The sequence below is a fragment of the Bufo gargarizans genome, chromosome 2 (genome assembly GCF_014858855.1).
Source record: "Bufo gargarizans isolate SCDJY-AF-19 chromosome 2, ASM1485885v1, whole genome shotgun sequence".
Taxonomy (NCBI): domain Eukaryota; kingdom Metazoa; phylum Chordata; class Amphibia; order Anura; family Bufonidae; genus Bufo; species Bufo gargarizans.
In genome coordinates this window covers 315,120,763-315,127,157 of record NC_058081.1, presented here as the reverse complement: position 1 = coordinate 315,127,157, position 6,395 = coordinate 315,120,763, and positions in this window count along the sequence as shown.

Sequence of the window (6,395 nt, the reverse complement as noted above, 5' to 3'; positions counted from 1 at the left end):
GACACATGTTTTTCAGTACGGTTTCAGATTCATAGATTTCAGCATTCTCTGTCACATCATTTGCGATACACCAACTTGCAGTCTTCAAGTTGATTTTTGGCGGTTTCTTGCAATCTTCTGCTGAATTTGATGTACAACTTCAGCCGTCTTGATTAGAGATGAGCAATTTATTTTAAAATTCGATTCAGCCGGTTTGCCAAATTTTCTGAAAACATTTCATTTGATCCGAATTTATTTGCAGCGAATCACGTAAAAAAACGGCTGCAGAGAGCCTTTATAGTGGTGTAGAACACTGTGCCTTGCAGTAACACACATAGGGAGTCTGCTGTGGTAGTGAAATAATACTAGAATTATTAAATACTTAAATATATTTTTCTTTTGCCACTAATACACGCCACAAAAGGCTATAGAACAGATAACTGCACCGCTGAACGGCAAATATATTTTTCTTTTGCCACTAATACACGACAAAAAGTAGTTTAATTTTAGCACTTCACCACACAACGGCTAATAAGCCCTTTTTTCCCCACTAATACAAGCCAAAAATGCTTTAGAACATATAACTGCACCTCATAAGGGCAAATAAGATGTAGAAATATTTCCTTGTAATAAACCCTGTTAATGGCTGTAACACACCAATAACATGAACGATTTGCTGGAATTACAGAGCTGTATAATGGCAATTTGGGTCCCCAGTCAGTGCAGCAAGGTATAATAGGATTGTAGCTATTACCCAGGCTGTCACCTCCCCTACTGAACCCTGTTCTACATAAATGCTGTGGAATAATTCCTCACTATCCTTGAATAATCTTTCCCTTCACTTGTAAATCGTTTTTTTAGCACAATGAAGTTTTCTCTAGCACTGTACCTAGCGCCTGCTGACGTCTCTCCCTACTCTAAGTACATTGGAAAATGGCAGAATCCAAGGTGGCTGAGGCTATTTATAGGGCTGTGACATCACATGGCTGGCTGGCTGCTGATTGGCTGCATGCATGGCATTATGGGTGATCCCACCTTCCCAGAGTTCCTTGCTCCATGTCCTCACACGTGCAGCAGCCATTTTAGGAAAAAACGCAGTTCGTTACCACGAAGCGTGAGGAAATTCGTATTCGGTGCGAATTGAATTTTTCCTGAAATTCGGATCGAATTCCACTTCATCAGCTTCCATTCGCTCAACTCTAGTCTTGATCATGGAGGCCTCGGTTTCTTCATGTTTGCAACTGAGCCAGTTTGATGCCATTTCTGAACCAGACTCTGAATACAACGTTTAGCTGGTGGTTTTCTTCCTGGGTACTTGTCGCCAAAGGTCTCTTGCGTTTCCTTAATCGATCTGCTTTGCACATAGCCTTCCACAATCACTATCCGCTGTTCCAGGGGGAACACCATCTTTCTGACACAATAGGCCACTTTCATCAACCTGAATAATAATTCAGTCTGCTCATAGCAACCAATCATAGCTCAGCTTTCAGTTCCTAAAGGGCTCTGAAAAAATGAAAGCTGAACTCTGAAAGATTAACTATTAGGCAATTTGATTTGGAGATATTGGAGGCGGGTTACTTTTTCATGGGCCACCCTATAGTATTCACTTTATAAGGCTGTAAACTAATACTTAAATAACTATAAAGAAATGTAAAAAAAAAAGCTCCATTCCTTCAAAAAGTGGACACTTCTGCTAATATATGCACAGTATTAACTATCTTGAGTAATAGCACCACTTTTTCCAGCCACAGTGAGACGTCTCAGCCAGTGATCAGATGAGCAGATATTTTAGGCCATTTGCTTTATATATAGCTCAGACCAGAAAGTGGAGATCAGCAGGAATCAGAGCAGTGTTGGAACTGTAGCAGTGGGAGATGCGTGAGGGTGGGTAATGATTCCAGTTATTTTTATATCTTACTTTAAAAGAATCCTCCTAGAAAATCCCATAGGGTACAGTCACATGTTCAGGTTTCCGGATGCAGTTTTGGAAGCCAAAACCAGAAATAAATTGAAAACAAAAAAAATTCCTAGCTGTCCTTCATATGTTCTCTCCTGTTATGATCCACTCCTGATTTTGACTTCCAAAACTAAGTCAGGAAACTGAACATGTTACTGTAACCTAAAACTGTAGCAGAAGTACAAATTGCCCAGCTGCACATAGATTTACAGCTTGAAACAATGGCAAGTCTAGGTTTATCCCGGTCATTACTGGTAAAGCAGAGTCGGACACAACCTATATGTGTGAGTGCACTTAGTACACAAGTCCCATGTCTACAGACTGTTAGTGCTAGACAGAAAATGTAGTATTCAGCATTTTTTGTCTGGGGTAATACACGTTTAATATACTGAATCAATAAATATCAGCTCTATATTTGCACCTAATGTACTTATAGTATCCTTTTTCCTTTTTTACTAAATTATAATTCCAATTGTGTGATTATAAATATTATTCAATTTGAGGACTTTATATAAAGTTAAAAAACTCACTGAAAAAAGTGGCCTAAACGGGTGAAAATGCTCCAAACCAAGACACTGTAGCGTGTCTATAACCGGGGGAGCAATTCCTCCGCATGCGGTCCGCAGACAACGGCAATCCCCAGCAAAAAATGCGTACAATGGAGGATGCCGGGGCGGACCGCATGCACCACAAGAACATCTTACACAAAAGGATACATTGTCCAGATGAAAAAATATACATACAAAAATCACTGCAAAAAATGCACCGAAATGACAATACTAGCTAATTCCTCAGACCGATGTTAAAAGCTGAAAACTTTGCCAATATCTTCAGTCAGGAACATATCGGAGCCTCTCATGCACCACGTCACGGTGTCTCAGCACGCATGGGGTCCTACCACTAAACCGCCCGTGGTGTGTGAACAGGGTCTGAATGTTTATATAAAGTTGCTTTTTTTGTATGTGAGATTTATACAAATATATATAAAAATTGTCTGCAATATACAGTACAGACCAAAAGTTTGGACACACCTTCTCATTCAAAGAGTTTTCTTTATTTTCATGACTATGAAAATTGTAGATTCACACTGAAGGCATCAAAACTATGAATTAACACATGTGGAATTATATACATAACAAAAAAAGTGTGAAACAACTGAAAATATGTCATATTCTAGGTTCTTCAAAGTTGCCACCTTTTGCTTTGATTACTGCTTTGCACACTCTTGGCATTCTCTTGATGAGCTTCAAGAGGTAGTCACCTGAAATGGTCTTCCAACAGTCTTAGCTTAGCACTTGTTGGCCCTTTTGCCTTCACTCTGCGGTCCAGCTCACCCCAAACCATCTCGATTGGGTTCAGGTTCGGTGACTGTGGAGGCCAGGTCATCTGGCGCAGCACCCCATCACTCTCCTTCATGGTCAAATAGCCCTTACACAGCCCGGAGGTGTGCTTGGGGTCATTGTCCTGTTGAAAAATAAATGATGGTCCAACTAAACGCAAACCGGATGGAATAGCATGCCGCTGCAAGATGCTGTGGTAGCCATGCTGGTTCAGTATGCCTTCAATTTTGAATAAATCCCCAACAGTGTCACCGGCAAAGCACCCCCACACCATCACACCTCCTCCTCCATGCTTCACGGTGGGAACCAGGCATGTAGAGTCCATCCGTTCACCTTTTTTGCGTCGCACAAAGACACAGTGGTTGCAACCAAAGATCTCAAATTTGGACTCATCAGACCAAAGCACAGATTTCCACTGGTCTAATGTCCATTCCTTGTGTTCTTTAGCCCAAACAAGTCTCTTCTGCTTGTTGCCTGTCCTTAGCAGTGGTTTTCTAGCAGATATTCTACCATGAAGGCCTAATTCACACAGTCTCCTCTTAACAGTTGTTCTAGAGATGTGTCTGCTGCTAGAACTCTGTGTGGCATTGACCTGGTCTCTAATCTGAGCTGCTGTTAACCTGCGATTTCTGAGGCTGGTGACTCGGATGAACTTATCCTCCACAGCAGAGGTGACTCTTGGTCTTCCTTTCCTGGGGCGGTCCGCATGTGAGCCAGTTTCTTTGTAGCGCATGATGGTTTTTGTGACTGCACTTGGGAACACTTTCAAAGTTTTCCCAATTTTTCAGACTGACTGACCTTCATTTCTTAAAGTAATGATGGCCACTCGTTTTTCTTTACTTAGCTGCTTTTTTCTTGCCATAATACAAATTCTAACAGTCTATTCAGTAGGACTATCAGCTGTGTATCCACCTGACTTCTCCACAACGCAACTGATGGTCCCAACCCCATTTATAAGGCAAGAAATCCCACTTATTAAACCTGACAGGGCACACCTGTGAAGTGAAAACCATTTCAGGTGACTACCTCTTGAAGCTCATCAAGAGAATGCCAAGAGTGTGCAAAGCAGTAATCAAAGCAAAAGGTGGCTACTTTGAAGAACCTAGAATATGACATATTTTCAGTTGTTTCACACTTTTTTGTTATGTATATAATTCCACATGTGTTAATTCATAGTTTTGATGCCTTCAGTGTGAATCTACAATTTTCATAGTCATGAAAATAAAGAAAACTCTTTGAATGAGAAGGTGTGTCCAAACTTTTGGTCTGTACTGTATGTTGAGTCAGTATGAGCGTAATCCTATGGAAAAGATTAGATACTAGACAATAGGGGTACGGCCACGCGGTCCGGTTTCTGCATGCATTTTTTAAAGCCAAAATCAGGAGTGGATCATAAGAGGAGAGAAAGTATACAGGACAGATAAAAAATTCTCCTCTTTTTCATTAACTCCTGGTTTTGGCATCCAAAACTTCATGCAGAAACCTGACCGTGTGGCCGTACCCTAATGGTGATAATGTTATAGAATTAGTATGAATATGTGCTATATACAGTGTCTTGCAAAAGTATTCACCCCCTTGCCTTTTTCAGTATTTTATTACATTACAGCCTTAAGTTCAATGTTTTTTTTTTAATCTGAATTTTATGTGATGGATCAGAACACAATAGTCTAAGTTGGTGAAGTGGAATAGGCAAAATATATAAATAAAACTATTGTTTAGAAATAGAAAACAGAAAATTGGCATGTGCGTATGTATTCACCCCCTTTGTTAGTTTTCATGCCCTGCTCAGGTTATGTGCGGAGGTCTGCCAGGTTAGCAGCACGTGTATAGCCTTTTGTTTTTGTTTTGGAGTTTGAGCTGTATCCACCTCCCTTCAGGTGCACTGGGTGGGGTCGTTGGTATGAGTTTAAATTACGCCCACTCCCAGTGTCCTGTGCGGGTTATAGCTTCTGTCTTGCTCAGAGGAAGGAAGGATGGATTTGCTGTTCCTGCTCAGTACAAGATAAGTTGGTTTTGTTTTTCTTGTGGTTGTCTGTCTAGGCTGTTAGAGAGACGCCTGCCTCCTCCAGGTCCTGAGGGACGAGGCTGCCTCTTTCCCCCTTTCACCATCTTAGGGATTTTAGGAAATCTTCAGCCTAGGCACGGGGACACGTTATTCCCACCATTAGGGTCTGAACGTGGGCATAGAAGTCTAGGGAGAGCTGGTAGGGATTTGTCAGAAGGTGACCTTTATCCCCAGCTTCTGGCCTAGACACTTGTTTGGTGGTATTCTGTGTATCTTGTATCCTGTCCACCGAGACATTTAGGAAGACCATAAAAAGCTGTGATGCAACCAATTACCTTGAGAAGTCACATCATTAGTGAAATTATGTCCACCTATGTGCAATCTAAGTGTCACATGATCTGTCATTACATATACACACCTTTTTTGAAAGGCCCCAAAGGCTGCAACACCTAAGCAAGAGACATCACTAGCAAAACACTGCAATGAAGACCAAGGAACTCTCCAAACAAGTAAGGGACAATTTTGTTGAGAAATACAAGTCAGGCTTAGGTTATAAAAAAATATCCAAATCTTCTATGATGCCCAGGAGCACCATCAAATATCATAACCAAATGAAAAGAACATGGCACAACAGCAAACCTGCCAAGAGACAGCCGCCCACCAAAACTCATGGACCGGGCAAGGAGGGCATTAATCACAGAGGCAGCACAGAGACTAAGGTAACCCTGGAGGAGCTGCGGAGTTCAACAGCAGAGTCTGGAGTATCTGTATATAGGAGGACAATAAGCTGTATGCTCCATAGAGTTAAGCTTTATGGCAGAGTGGCCAGAAGAAAGCCATTACTTTCAGCTAAAAACAAAAAGGCACGTTCTGAGTTTGTGAAAAGGCATGTGGGAGACTCCCAAAATGTATGGAGGAAGGTGCTCTGGTCTGATGAGACTAAAATTGAACTTTTCAGCCATCAAAGAAAATGCTATGTCTGGACCAAACCCAACACATCACATCACCCAAAGAACACCATCCCCACAGTAAAATATGGTGGTGGCAGAATCATGCTATGGGGATCTTTTTCAGCAGCCGGGAATGGGAAACTGGTCCGAGTTGAGGGTAAGAT